The sequence below is a fragment of the Orcinus orca genome, chromosome X (genome assembly GCF_937001465.1).
Source record: "Orcinus orca chromosome X, mOrcOrc1.1, whole genome shotgun sequence".
Taxonomy (NCBI): Eukaryota; Metazoa; Chordata; class Mammalia; order Artiodactyla; family Delphinidae; genus Orcinus; species Orcinus orca.
This window is the reverse complement of record NC_064580.1, coordinates 12753337-12769267: the sequence shown is the minus strand read 5'-3', so window position 1 is coordinate 12769267 and position 15931 is coordinate 12753337.

The following is a 15931-nucleotide window of genomic DNA, read 5'->3' as shown; positions in this document are numbered from 1 at the left end:
ACCAGGATAAATGTTTCTTTTTCTTCAGTACGTATTCTAGGGTAAAGAGTAGGTGTAATAATCTCCTCCACTGATGGCAGATGAGTATTTTGTTGTTGTTTTCTTCTTAGTTAATGAATTTCAGTTAACAGTAGTCATATACGTATTTTTTGGAAGGCATGTGATTTTTCTTTATTGCAGCAGAGATTTATAAACTTGCCAGCTAATTTTGATTGGAATATTATGAAAATTAGTTTGCATTCTTTAAGTATAATCCTTTATTGTACTGTTTGATTCTTAAATAGCCCCAAATTTGGACAGTGGGAACTCCTTTGAGCTAGCTTCTTTTAGCTGAATCCCAATAGTCTTTGTGTCCTTCCTTGCTTTCTGGCTCAACAGGTCGTCCCATGTTCACCTAGCATTTTCCATATCCCGTATCTAATAACAGCTGTTTCTCCAAAGACCCCTGCTTTTTTTTTAGTAGTTAATGGCACTTAGGAATCAGTTTCTGGCATGTCATTGTTTCCAGGTGCCATAGGCAGACAGGCTTAGAACACACACACACACACACACACACACACACACACACACACAATGAGTTTATATTGATTTTTGTACAGCATTCTCACTTATTTGGTTTTATACTTACAGCTCTTTTCTCTTACCCTGCAAAGTCTTGGCCTGTATCATTTACTTACTTTATTCTTTAATATATAAAAATGGTTTCAAAATGACAATACAGTATTACCACTAACCATAAAACTACTGAATACAATTTAAAGGGTTTTTTTTGCATTTCTTTTTTCCTTGTAATGTTTGCTCTAAGGATGCAAAGTTAACATGCTGTGTTTTAGAGACAACTGAAATAATAATTTTCTCTGGTTATATTGCCAATTTGATACATAATTAGGTTCATTTGTTTCAGTTTGTTTCCAAGCAGGAAATTTTTTTTCTTTGACAATCTGAAATTTTTCTTATTTTAATTGCAGAGGAACCCATTAGTTTTCATGGCCATGAGTCCTTAGCCAACTCTTAAATAGTTAATCTCCCCTAATGGACCACTACACAGAGCTTGTAATCCTTGAATTTTTCAACTGGTTCTCCAGTCTCTAGGTAATAGCCTCTGTGTAAACTTTTATAATAATTATACACGTACAGATCTTCAGTTGTAGATACTTTTTGAATTTGGATAATTGTGTGAAATTATTTCCTCTCTTTCCATCCTTTTAATTTCTTCCCCACAAATTCCAGTTATTTTTCTTTATATTTGCTTAGGGAGTTTAAAAGTGATGGTAGAATACCAACTGGAAGAAGAATCATAGGATGTAAAGAAAGAGAAAGGAGCTAAAGGCCTCTGGATGTGTCTCATTCTATGAGAGAAGTCTTCTCATTGGCGGGATCCTTTGTTCAGCTGCTGCACGCCCACGTGGCTGGAAACATTACTTACAGCTGGCATCCATCTTGATCGGTTGGTCCCCATGCCTGACCAGTCATGAAATATTTTTACTATCATTCCTGTTTGAAGGCATAGGATTTCACTTCCCAAGTCAATCCCTGTTCATGTTGGAATCCCTTTCAAATAAAGATAAGCAAGAACAAACTTCTTATGTGATTTAAAAACTTCACAAGGAGTCTTCTGAGCAAATATGAACTGATTGACTTTAGTTCACATAATTTTATCCGAGAAGATTGAATATAGTTGTTTTCTAGCGCAAGCTAATTAGCTTCTCCCTTGTGTCCACTGATGGAACACATTTTGCTTTCATAAAGACTAACTACACAGTTTTCATGGTAATATGCCTCCGGCTCTGGAAAAGAATAAGAAAAGTTGCTGTTGAAAAATTGATTGCTTTCTGTTCCCTCTTTAGATTAAAAAATAAAATACTGAAGGTTTTCTTGCACCATGCAATTTGGATGTACTTTACCTTTGAAGAGTGAAGGTGGAAAAGACCAAAGAAAGAAATCAATGAATCATTAAAATCCCTATAGAAAATATGGGCACTAGAAATAAAAACATCAGAAAACAAGAAATACAAATGGCAGATATGTACATTATTAGTGGTTAAGTGCTGTAAATGAAATTTAGGCAATAATGAGGAAGTTTTTGCCTATCTAAAAATGTGATTTTTTTGTTCCCCTAACACACAGTACTTGGTAGTGGTAAGGGTGTGGTTAAATGATCACTTAACGAAATAGACTTTGGGAGTCCAAATTCGTCAACCTTTCTGGAGGACAGATTGGAAATGCGCATCACAAAGCTAGATATTCAATTCCCAAGGATATATCCTAAGGACATGATTGGGATGTGAGCACAGATTTATGGGAAATAATATTCACTGTAGCACTGTTTATTATGACAAAGAATTAGAAATAAAAGAGAGCTTTAAAGACAAACTGGTTGTATGAATTATGGTCATCTATATAATAAAATCCTATGTAGCTTTTAAAAATTTTGAAATATATGATGGCACAGGAAATTTTCAATTGAATTAAGTGAAAAAAGGAAGATATAAATTATGATCACAATTTTGTAAAGAAAAACAAATAGCAAAAACCAAACACTCCATCCCCCCTCCTTCCCTCACACTTACACACGCATATATGAATTACTGGAAGGAAATATACTAAGGTGCAAAAATAATTTGATATTCTTTTGTATGACTTTAGTATTTCCCAAATTTTTAACAATAAAGATACATTACTCTATAAAAAATAAACTGAGTTTGATGTCAAGAACATGCATTAGGATAAGCATGTATACCTCCACCTTCCAATCAATACCTACCAAAATGTACCCAGAGAACAAAATTTTAATTCAAAACCTTACAAGGAGGACTTCCCTGGTGGTGCAGTGGTTAAGAATCTGCCTGCCAGTGCAGGGGACACAGGTTCGATCCCTGTCCCGGGAAGATTCCCACATGCCGCAGAGCAGCTAAGTCTGTGTGCCACACCTACTGAGCCCACGTGCCACGGTACTGAGCCCGCGTGCCACAACTACTGAAGCCCGCACGGCTAGAGCCCGTGCTCTGCAACAAGAGAAGCCACCGCAATGAGAAGCCCGCACACAGCAACGAAGAGTAGCCCCCGCTCACCACAGCTAGAGAAAAGCCCGTGTGTGGCGATGAAGACCCAACGCAGCCAAAATAAATAAATAAATAAATTTATATTTTTTAAAAAAAGCTTACAAGGAAGCTAGGAAAGACTCTCACTTTTTACCAAGTCTCTGGAAAACAATGATGAGGCACAATAAAATTAGTCAAAGTTGAGAGAGGACTTTGCAGCTCACAGCAACTTTTCTGCATGTGAGGCAGGTGCAAAGTTCCTGGAGGTGAGCGAGAAAGGTTCGGAGGACCAGGGCAGGGCCGAGGTGTGAGTGGGCTTTAGCAAGAATGACTGATGAGCATAATTTGTTTAAGCCATTATTTGGGAGTCTGTAGTTTGCAGCTGAATCTAAACTTACCTGATACAGTGATATAAACAATTTTAATGTAAGTAATTGGATTAAAAATCACAGACACGGTCACAGAACTGGGAGATGAGGAAAGTCAGAATTTTCTCTCATCTCCCATACAATTGTTAGTAGATATTGTTCCATTTCCACTTAAAAATTTTAAAATTAATATATTTTAAATAATGATATGTGTTTATGCTAATCAAAATTACAATTTAAAATAAGGTACACAATTATAAATTTACCAGAGAGGAGCTGAGAGTTGATGAAACATTTGTGTAAAAAAGAAAAAATAAAGGAAACCTCACAAAAGCATTTAAAAAATAAATACTATGGAAAGATTATTCATAATCAAGCATCTGTTTTATTATTAAATGGAAAAGAGTAAATTTGTACATTAAAAGACAAAGCTCTAAGATAGGTATTTCAAAAACAAAAGTGCATGCTCTGTACAAAAAAACAATGATACAAATATATGCTGAAAATAAGAGAAAGACTTAGAATGATTAAAAATAAAATAATATGGGAAATATATTAGGCAAATAAAAACAAATAAGGGCTTAGAGATTAAAAAGCATCAAGTAGGACAGAAAGTGTCACATTAAAACAGTGAAGGGTAAAATCCACAACAAAGATGTAACTGTCAGAAGCCGTTAAATCCCAATGAACATAATAAGAAATATGACAGAAAATGTTTTGCAAGAAATGGAGTAATAGTGTCCCATACATCTCTGTCTCTGACAGATAAAGTACATAAAAAGAAATTAAGGGCAGCCATCTGCTGGTGCCTAGTCTGCTATCTTTCTTAGTAACAGAACCCTCTTCTTATTGGGAGCACCAATGTGCCCAGACTCTCAAGGAAATTGTATTTTCAGTGTTCCTTGAAGATGAGGAAGACTTAATGAGAGATAAGCAGAAATTGTTGGGTCAGATTTCCTGGAAAGTTAAAAAAGATATTTTTTAAATTTTATTGTGGTAAGAACACTTAACATGAGATCTATCCTCTTAACGTATTTTAAGTGTACAATACATTATTGTTGGCTCTAGGTACAATGTTGTATAGCAGATCTCTAGAGCTTATTTATGTTACTTAACAAACTTTATGCCTGTTGATCAATAACTCCCCATTCCCCCCTCACTCCAACCCCTGGCAACCACCATTCCAGTCTTTGATTTTATGAATTTGACGATTTTAATTATCCCATGTAAATGGAATCATGCAGTATTTGTCTTTCTGTATCTGGCTTATTTTCACTGATCATAGTGTCCTCAAGGTCCATCCATGTTGTCACATATTGCAGAATTTCTTGTTAAAAGATAAACTGAGGCACAATAAAATTTTGAAGACTTATTTGAGCAAACATTGATTTGAAGCAGGCAGTGTCAAAGTGAAAGTGGTTGGGGGCACTCCACCGGCAGGAGCTAAGGGAAAGGCTTTTATAGAGCGGACATGGAAACAAAGCAAGGAAATTATTTGATTGGCTTTAGCTTAAGCAGTTGCCTTATTTGGGAAAGCCTAGTTGGCTATTTGTGATTGATGGTTCTTAAGTTTTGAATTCTGAACCTTGAAGCATTTACAGGCATTAACTCTGGTTTAGGTTTCAGTCTGCTTCTGTAGGCTGCCAAGTCTGCCTCTTTATTTAATTACTGTAACGAGGCTGAGTAGTATTCCCTTGTATGTGCAGACCACATTTTCTTTATCCAGTAACCTGTCGATGGACATTTATGTTGTTTCTATATCTTAGCTATTATGAATAGTGCTATAATGAACATGAGAGTGCTAATCTCTCTTTGGGATCCTGATTTCAATTCTTTTGGATAAATACCCAGTAGTGGGATTGCTGGGTCGTATGGTAGTTCTATTTTTAATTATTTGAGGAACCTCCATACTGTTTTCATAGTGGCTGCACCATTTTGTATTCCCACCAACAGTGTGCATGGGTCCCAGTTTCCCAGGAAAGTTATTTTTTTTTAAAGGGAATTGACTCAGATAGGAGGCCAGTGCCCTTTTCTTGTCCTGTTTTTCTCCTCCTTCTTGACCTAATAGGTATTTTTCTTCTTTGACTTATCAATAAGATAATTGTAACATAATTGTTGATATCCAAATATTGAAAAAACAAATTTCTAGAATGAATGAAACTGGTTAAGATGGCATATTTCTAGACATACTGGTAGATTTTTTGAGGACCCTTTATTTAATATTTTTACATTGGTATTTGAAGAGGTTTAGCCATAGTTTTACAGTGCTTTCTTTTTCAGCTTATGGTATCATCATTTTATCTTTATCTGGTAAGCGCAGTATGATCTTATCTTGGCAAACTCCCTTCCCCCATGCCATAAGATTCTAGAAGGGCTCTCTACCATGGTTCTCCATCCTTTTCTTCCACCTCAGTGAGAAAGAGACTCAGGGTAATCAATCATATTAATCTATTCTTCTGACCACCGTGATTATAGGCCAATATATGACCCCAAATAAGCCAATCATCATCTTCCTAAGATTCAACATATTGGCACTGCTTTGTTAGCAACATGGGAGAAGAGAGAATAAATCCAGGAAGCAGAGAGAAGCAGAGATGAGTAGAAGTGAGAGATGGATAGAGGTCAATCCTTGGTGATAGTTCAACTGAGGATCCAGTCATTCTTGATCTAGCCATTAACTTTTCAGTTACATTATCCAACAGATTCTCCATTTTGCATAAACTAATTTGAATTTGGTTTTGTCACTTGTGGCCAAAAGAATCCTGATATACAGCCTCGATGTACATTGACTGGAACTGATTAAAACTATTATGGCAGACATGTGCAATAGAGAATTGTTCAGCTTTTAGAAAGGATATTATAGATTTATGTTTATTGATATGGAAAGATGTTAATGACACGTTATTGAGTGAAAAGAATCAGCATTTGTAGTATGATTCCATTGAACTAAAATAACATATATACATAGATTTATATGTATTGGAGCCATCCTGAGGACCATAGGGGATTGGTTTCAGGAGCCCCCGCCCCCCCGCATATACCAAAGTCTGCGGACGCTCGGTACCTTATATAAAATGGCATGATACAGTTGGTCCTCCAAGTCCCTGGGTTTCGCGTCCATGGATTCAGCCAGCTGCGGATGGACATGTCAGTTCCCCGGTTGGTTGAGTCTACGATTGTGAAACCTGCAAATTCAGAGGGCTCGCTGTATATTTACTGGAAAAATAAAACATTTATAAATGGACCTGTATAGTTCACACCCATGTTCAAGGATCAACTATATATGTGTATATATACAGGTATAATCTTTAATTACCAGTGAGAAAGTGTTTAAAAAAACAACTCACCTGAGAAGTCTGGTGAAGCAGGCCAGAGATGGATTGTTGAGTTTTGTTCTACCACACGATGTTATTTAAGACTGAGTAATGGGAATGTTGGGAATTGAACTTACGTGATAAATCGTAAAAAAAAAAAAAATCAAAGTAGTCTGGGAACTGAATTTTTTGTTTGCGTATAAAAGGAAAGCTGTGTCACTCGGGTGTGAGTTCAGTGCATCTCTCTGAACAGAAATGAGAAGAGTGAGACACGGCAAAAAGGAATATGTACACCACATTGGGCAAGTCATGAGTAGAGTTCTCTGGCTGACGCAGGAGGAGGCCCCTTGTGATAAGTTGTCTTTAAGTTTTGTGTCACTGATGCCAGGAAGCTGGTTTCAAACAAGTTTGGGATGGGTTGTTTAAGATTCTAACGGGCCCAGGGTCAATCAGAGGATGCGCTGTTATTCTCACACTCAGTGCCTAATAAACTGTTCCATTACTGGTTGTCATCTGACCTCTGTGGAGGCCATAAGACTGGACCACAGCTTTGTAGTTGAATAAGCGTTTGTACCTAGACAGCTTGTCATCATTCTCCCTCTTGATCGCCCTGTGAAGAGGTTAGTTTGGCGTGTGAAATGCGGGCTGGTAAGGTGGCCACTATAACGGAGCAAGGAATTCTTCTCTTTCTGGAACTCAGAGTCAGGATGACAGGAAGCCCAATGAGTGTTTAAGAGTGGGAGCTAGTCTGCCACCAGGATCCTGGGAGCAAGGCTGAGAAATCCTCTTCCGAGGGACCCTAAAGATGGGTCTTCATTTGGGTCTTGTTATCAGACCATCCTGGTTTTTTTTTTTGTTTTTTTTTTTAACATCTTTATTGGAGTATAATTGCTTTACAATGGTGTGTTAGTTTCCTTTTAACATCTTTATTGGAGTATAATTGCTTTACAATGGTGTGTTAGTTTCTGCTTTATAACAAAGTGAATCAGTTATACATACACATATGTTCCCATATCTCTTCCCTCTTGTGTCTCCCTCCCTCCCACCCTCCCTCTCCCACCCCTCTAGGCGGTCACAAAGCACCGAGCTGATCTCCCTGTGCTATGCGGCTGCTTCCCACTAGCTATCTATTTTACGTTTGGTAGTGTATATATGTCCATGCCACTGTCTTACTTTGTCACAGCTTACCCTTCCCCCTCCCCATATCCTCACGTCCATTCTCTAGTAGGTCTGCGTCTTTATTCCCGTATTTGCCCCTAGGTTCTTCATGACCATTTCTTTTTTTTTTCTTAGATTCCATATATATGTGTTAGCATACGGTATTTGTTTTTCTCTTTCTGACTTACTTCACTCTGTATGACAGACTCTAGGTCCATCCACTTCACTACAAATATCTCAATTTCATTTCTTTTTATGGCTGAGTAATATTCCATTGTATATATGTGCCACATCTTCTTTATCCATTCAGCTGTTGATGGACGCTTAGGTTGCTTCCATGTCCTGGCTATTGTAAATAGAGCTGCAATGAACATTTTGGTACATGACTGTTTTTGAATTATGGTTTTTTCAGGGTATATGCCCAGTAGTGGGATTGCTGGGTCATATGGTATGGTTTTTTTTTATTTTTTAAAAAATTATCATCACCAGCTTCACAGGAAAGTCTTGTAAAAAGGCGTACCCTGGTTTGTGTTATGCTGATGAGAGATATGGAAGAGGGTATATCCCTCACTTGTGATGAAGACAGTGATGGGATAGTAGTGTCCCTTGTGAGAAGGTAGAGGGACGTAGCAGCAGCAGTCACCTGGCAGGGATAGCAGTGTCCTGCAGCAGAGCCGGGACCCAGTGCACAGTGCTCTGTTGCAGGGGGTCGGGGTGGAGGCGGCGGGTTGGCTGTGTAACAGGTCTGCTGGAGTGGAGTGTGCTCCCCAGCATGTGTGAGGTGCTCCCTAGAACCTCTCGTAAGACTGGTGGAGAGCTGTTGACACTAAAGATACATAGGCGCGTGATCCCAATAATTCTACATGGGGTGTGTGTGTGTGTGTGTGTGTGTGTGTGTGTGTGTGTGTGTGTGTGTGTGTGTGTGTGTGTGTGTGTGTGTGTGTGTGTGTGTGTGTGGACCGTGAGAGACAAAGTAGGGGAGAAATTGACAGCAAGCAGTTTGGAAGGATGTTTAAATGTTCCAAATAATTGTGGTGTGACTTCAGCTGATTTTTCATTTCTTCTTTGTGCTTTTCTGATTCTTTGACTTTTCTTTTTAAATAATGAAAATACGTTGTTAAAATATTTTTACATGGGCTGAAAAAGGAGCCAGGTTCCCAGGTTACCTGATTTATAGCAGCACTTAGCAGGAATTACATTTGCTCTTTCATGTTTAATTTTGGAATGGACTTCACCTTTGGAAAATATTCCTCACAATGTAGCAAAATCCGTGAGCTCTTTTACGAGACAAGGGTTCAGTTTTTTTTTCCTTCCTATTCAACAACTATGTGACCTCAGATGAGTTTCTTTACTTCTTGAAACTATTTCCTTATCAGTGAAAGAGAGCGGTAATTTCCACCCTCTGGAGTGGTAGTGAGGTATAATTGAATTGTGTGCACATGCTCTGAGTTTTGAAAACTTCAGGTTTTATTAGTGTTATTATTGTTATTTGTACTGGAATCATGATGATGTCAAGTTTTAGGGAAATAATTTGCTTTCCCAACTGGATATCTGGTTGCTAAAAATGATGAAAAGGCTTAATACAGACGGTCAAAAGAAAGCAAATAAAACTTAGGTCAAAAAAGAGGAACTGGATTTGTGAACTGGAATTTAATGTGAAATGCATGAAATGCCTTACAGAGATGACTTAGAGCACTCTATGAAGGGCTGTTGGTTGGTTGATTTGATTTAGAACAGCAAAATCCGTGAAAATAAACACTGACCCATCTACCCAGGAAGGGCTTTGCAAATCAACTAGCTTTTGGTCAACAGGCTTGATGACAATATGAGAAATTCAATTTACTCCACATCTATTTTCATATATTGGATTGGAATATTCTGGCTTTTTGTGTGCATCTGCAGCAGAAATTGAGTGTTTCATCTGCAAGTTGAAAGTATGAGTCAGTTTAGTGAGCAAAGAAATACAAGTTGTATCACTGCTTAGGAATATGTTGTGGGGTATAAATGGTATACCTGGGTGAGGCCTTAATGAAACACTGTGAGCCCGAATACATCTATTCTGGTCAAATGTTCTAAAAACTATTTTTAAGGCTCTTTTTAAAGTACGGAAGGCTCCAGACCTCCTGTAGCCTAGTAAAAAGACACAGAGCCCAGTAAAATGTGGGCAAAAGACTTGAACAGACATTTCAATGAGTGTGATATATGAGGGGTCGATGAGCACATGAGAAAGTTTTCAACATCGTTAGTCAACAAGAAAATGCAAATTATATACAAGTTTTAAACGTGTGAGTTGCTTTCTGGAACCTCTGAGATGGTTCCAGGAAATACTGCTACCCACCGAACGCTTAAAATTAAAAACACTGACCGTACATACCATGTGTTGGCAAGGAGGTGGAAGCACTGAATTCTCTCAGACATTACTGGTGGAAATGTGAAATGCTGTGAACACTTGGGAAAAGTTTCCTTTTCTTAAACAGTTGAGCACACACCTACTTTTGTCCCAGCAATTCTGCTTCTAGGTATTTACCCACAAGGAATGAAAATGTATATTCAGCAAAGTGGAGTTGAACCAACTGTGACTCAGAGCTATGTCTCAGCCTTGACTCTCTGGGGGTTTCAGTGGGTTCTGTCATCTTTCTGAGCGCCACCTTCTCAGTTTACAAGGATTGGTGAGATTAGGTGGTTTCTCAGTTTCCTTAGAAGCGCTACTTATAAGAGTCTATGAAATACTCCCCTGTGATATGGTTCTTACCTCCAGAGCCGTGAAGGCGCTGCCACCCTGGTGCCGGCATGTGTATGGGCTCAGATGGCAAGTAGTCCAAAAGGTTTGATAGCTCTTCAGGAATTGTCCCCTTTTCAGAGCAAGACTCTTCCCCATCTCCTCCCCATCAGGGCTCAAAGGGAACAGAGACAGAGGTGTGTTGGCATATTTTAAAGTTGCTCTGATCTTGTGTCTGACATGGACCCCCCACCCTTTAAGAGAGGGGGACTTTTTTTTTTTTTTTTTTTTGCGGTACACGGGCCTCTCACCGTTGTGGCCTCTCCCGTTGTGGAGCACAGGCTCCGGACGCGCAGGCTCAGCGGCCATGGCTCACGGGCCCAGCCGCTCCGCGGCACGTGGGATCTTCCCGGACCAGGGCACGAACCCGTGTCCCCTGCATCGGCAGGCGGACTCCCAACCACTGCGCCACCAGGGAAGCCCTGATCTTGTGTTTGAATACATTAAGAAATCCATTCACCAACAAGTATTTATTAAACACCTGCTGCATATGAGGCGTTGTGCTGAGAATTGGCTTTGAGGGAATACACAGCCATGAATAAAACACATTTTTCTGTCCTCACAGAGATGATCATGTGGTTAGAATATAGACAAAAATATGATGACTTTGACCTGTATGGCGCAGGTGAGACATACAAAAAAGGCCGTGAATCAGAAGAATGTGAGTGATTTTTTCTGACTAGGGGAAGAGTCTTCCAGGAATTTCTCATGGAGAACATGGCACAGGAGCTGTACCTTAGGACATGGATGGGTTTTACCATGTAGAACCGGTTAAGAGCAGGGAGAGGAAAATGCATGGTAATATGCCAGTCCGTGGTATATTCTGGAAAGACGAAAAACTGGATACCCCTGGATGGAAGATGGCTGGAGCATGGTAGTGGGAGAAGAGGTTAAGGTCAGGTAACAAAAGCCTTGGTATGCTAGAGTAAGATGTTTGGATTTTATTTTGTGGACATTTAGGACCCCTGTTGATATTGACAACATTCCAAAGGACAATTTACCTAGATTGGGATCAGCAAACGATATATAGCCCATGGGACAAATCCGGCCTGTGGCCTATCTTTATACAGCCTGTAAGCTAAGAATGATTTTTTACATTTTCCAATGGTTGAAAAAATCAAAAGAAGAATAGTGGCTCATGGCAAGTGAAAATTATTTGAAATTCACATTTCAGTATCCATAAATACCTTTCTGTTGGAACACATTTCAGTGACCATAAATACAACCACACTAATTTAGTCACGTATTGTGTCTGGTTGTTTCATGCTACAACAGCAGAGCTGAATAGTTGTGGCAGGGGCAGTGTGGCCCGCAAAACCTGAAACATTTACTATCTGGCTCTTCACCGAAGCAGTTTGCCAGCCCCTGGCCTAGATAATCAAAATCTGAAACCTGTTTAAGAACTTCATTTGTTTTTATTGATCACTTAACCTGAAAAAACCCCAACAACTCTTCAGCTGTCAGGCCCTTTTTATTTTCTACTCATTAACATTTCATGAGAACCCAGTATGCTGTATTAAAAATTCTTTACAGCCCAAATCATAACGCTTCATGGCAAGGTTTTCCTAAGATGAAAATTTCAAAAAGAAGGCCCTAAAACTAATCCACACTGCAGACAAATGCTGGAGTAGCTATAATACGTGGCATTATAATCTGTGACTCCCAGTCATAAAACATATAGGCTGCATGACAGTGAACGTGTATGTGCACACAGTGAATTCATCCAAGGACAGAGCAGGTGAAGTGTGCTGTGCAGTGCTTTCCTCCTGGCATTTGAGCACAGACTCTTTCCTAGTCAATGCCTGCAAAACTTAGTGGCAGCCAGGTGCAGAGCGTTACTTGAGAAGGTTATTTTGCTCCTGGGAAATGAAGAGTTTGGAATAATGAGAGGTTGCGGGCCCATCATTTAAATGACTCTGTTATAAAATAAGTGAATAAGTCTGCCACTTCTCCCGGCTTCCTACAACATCCTAAGAAAAACTGGACGGTGTTGCTTATCTTCTGGATAGGAAAAAATCAGAGAAAAACCAAAGTATCACAGAAAGGCCCTCAGGGTTAGAAATTCTCTTTTCTTCTTCTCCCCTCCTGTGGTACCTTGCAACAACGACAGTATCACTGTCATCATTACCAGCATTATAGCCATTATTTTTTTGAGCGGAATAGAAGCTTTACATCGATGATGACCTTTAGTCTGATCAACGGTGTTACAAGCTGAGTGTATACGTCATAGATGAGGGAGCTGAAGCTTAGAACCTCAACTTGCCTGACACAGCAGAACTGGTAAAGGGCAGGGCTGGATTTGAACCTTGGTCCACCAATGTCACAATCCGTGTTGTCTTCTCACTACAGCACACTGCCTCTTCAGCCTCTGTGACAACATACGTAAAGAGTAGTGAATATTTTAAAAATTAATTTAAAAACTTGCGGTAGAACACACACACAATTGGCCGTCTTAACAGTTTTTAAGTGTACAGTTCGGCAGTGTTAGCTTCATACACATTGTCGGGCAACAGATCTCTAGAACTTTTTCATCTTGTAAGATGGAAACTCTACACCCACTGAACACCAGCTCCCCCTTTCCTGCCTGCCTCCTGCCAGCCCCTGGCAACCACTATTCTGTTTCTATGAGTTTGACTGCTTTAGGTACCTCATATAAGTCGAATCATACAGTATTTGTATTTTTGTGAGTTGCTTATTTCATTTAGCATAATGTCCTCAAAGTTCATCTATGATGTAGCACATGACAAGATTTCTTTCTTTTAAAAGACTGAATAATATTCCATTGTATGTATCTAAAGTAGTCAAACTCATCGAAACAGAAAGTAGAATAGTGACAAGAGAACAGTTAACAGTACTGAACTGTATACTTAAAAATGGTTAAGCCTATAACTTTTGTGTGTGTTCTACCACAATTTAAAATTTTAGTTAAAAAAAATACTTCCTAATCTTTACATATGTCATCACGAAGGCTGAAGAGGCAGTGTGCTATAGTGGACAGACAACGTGGTAGACCAAGGTTCACATCCAGCCCTTGGTTCATTTCCAGCTCTGCTGTGTCAGGCAAGGTAAGGTTCTAAGCTTCAGCTCCCTCATCTATGATATACTCAGTTTGTAAGACTATTGAGACTACATTTTCTTTATCCATTTATTCATCGATGGGTTACTTCCACCTTTTGGCTATTGTGAATAATGCTGCTATGAACATGGGTATGGAAATATCTCTGAGATTCTGCTTTCAGTTCTTTTGGATGTGTATTCGGAAGTGGGAGTGCTGGATCATATGGTAATTGCACTTTTAATTTTTGAGGAATCTCCATGCTGTTCTCCATAGCAGCTGCACCATTTTACATTCCCTCTTGGTGAGCATTTTTGAATGAATATAAGCCTAAATGTTTTCATTGCTCTGGGTAGATCAATGATATAGCGATTCTAAAAGTCCCAGTCAACACTAATCTGGATTAATTAAAAGAAAAGTCCCATCAGAACCATTAGAACATATGAATTATAGGATATTTTAAAATAAATGCCTTTTGTTTCATACAGATATTTAGAAACAAAATAAAACAAATCAGCTTGCTATATCACCTAGTGAAGACTCTTCAGGGTTCTGTTTAAGGAACAGAGAAAAATGGCATCAAACTAGAAATAAGTCTATAAGTATGAATCAAGTCCATAAGAAGTATCTGATGTTAATTGTCTCCAACCTATGTAGAGTTTATTCAGAAGAGGCAAACTTTGGCCCAAGTCTTAAATCATTCACCAATGACGTTAAGTCAATGCAATCTGAAATTGAGACTGTTATGCATTTAAATGTCCTCTAAATAAAATTCAAGCAGTTGTGTCTAAAACTGATCCTTGACCTACCATAGCGTGGCCATCTTATCCTTGAGTTATGTTAGCCGGAGTCATTTTTTTTCATTTCTGAATCAATATTTTTCATTCGTTTTTAAGTAACCATTCTTTAAGCTGATCTTGCCGACACGGTCGCTGGATCTTGAACGTCGTCTAGATTTGTAGGCCTTTAAAGAGCCCTCCACAAATGACGTCAGCTGCTCCATCCTCCACCGACAGTGCATTTGGCCCTTATTACTCGCTGTATTGTTAATAGGTATCTGGACTCTCTGGGGGTATACAAGTAGCTATTATTTTTTCCTGTGTAAGTAAGCGTTGAAAATCTTCTAGGTGGCTGGTAGGGAATAAGAGGGGGGCAGAATATTTGGAATAATGTGGCTTTTGGTTTGATTGAGAACCATAAACCCTCCTCCTAACCCAGCCACTTTGCATGAAAGTGCAAAGTGGCTGGGTTATGGGTTATGAAAGTGCGTGAAAGAGAGGTTTTCTTATAGCCATTTAGCCTGGAAGTGAGAATCTTCATTAAATAATTGAGAAAGGGCAGCCCAGCCTGGAGCAACAGCCTCGGCCCAGGTTACATCAGACACAGGATTAGGGGTTCGAAAGCTGAAGGGCTCTGTTCTCTACCTTGAACAGAAAAGCACTTGGCCTGTGATCATCTAACCTGCTGAGCAGACAAAAGGGCTCAAAGCTATAGCTGTAGCTTTGCGGGAAACTTTTAAGGTGTGAAGTCATTAACACAGACCGTGAAATTTGTACCGTATCAGGAAACATCACTGGACTAGGGATCAGGAAACGTGGGTGTGTATCCTGGCTCTTCCCCTACCTGGCTAGATGACACTGAACAGCGCCGTTCTCTGAGTCTCCTTACCTATCTGGAAAATGAGGACAAGCTTGGAATTTAGAGCCTTGCTTCTCAAACTGTATGGGTGAAGGATCAGGTGTTTTATTTCCATTTCATCATCAATTGATGCTTTTGTTAAATACAGTAAGAATGAATTGCTGAAAATAATCGTGTGCTTGGATATTGACAACGTCTAACAGCAGTATGGGTTTCGAAATGCTCACTGTCGATTTCTCTGCCTATCTCATTGTGGACTCGTGGCAAACATGCGCTTTGGCTGGGCGTTGGGTGTCAGACCGTATTTTAAGTGTCACTGGTTTAGAGCAGGTATGGCTGTGTACCATTTGCTTACATATTGTCTACGGCTGCTTTCAGGGCCACAGTGGCAGAGCTGAGTTGTTGTGACAAAGACCATGTAGCATCCAAAGAATGTACTGTCTGGCCCTTTATGAAAAAAATTGTACATCCTGGTTTAGAGGGGACACAAAATAAGAGAGCTGGATTAATTTGCTAAGGCTCTTTCGAGCACAAAAAAATAATAATTCTGCCAAGATGCTTGGTAACAGGGAAAATTG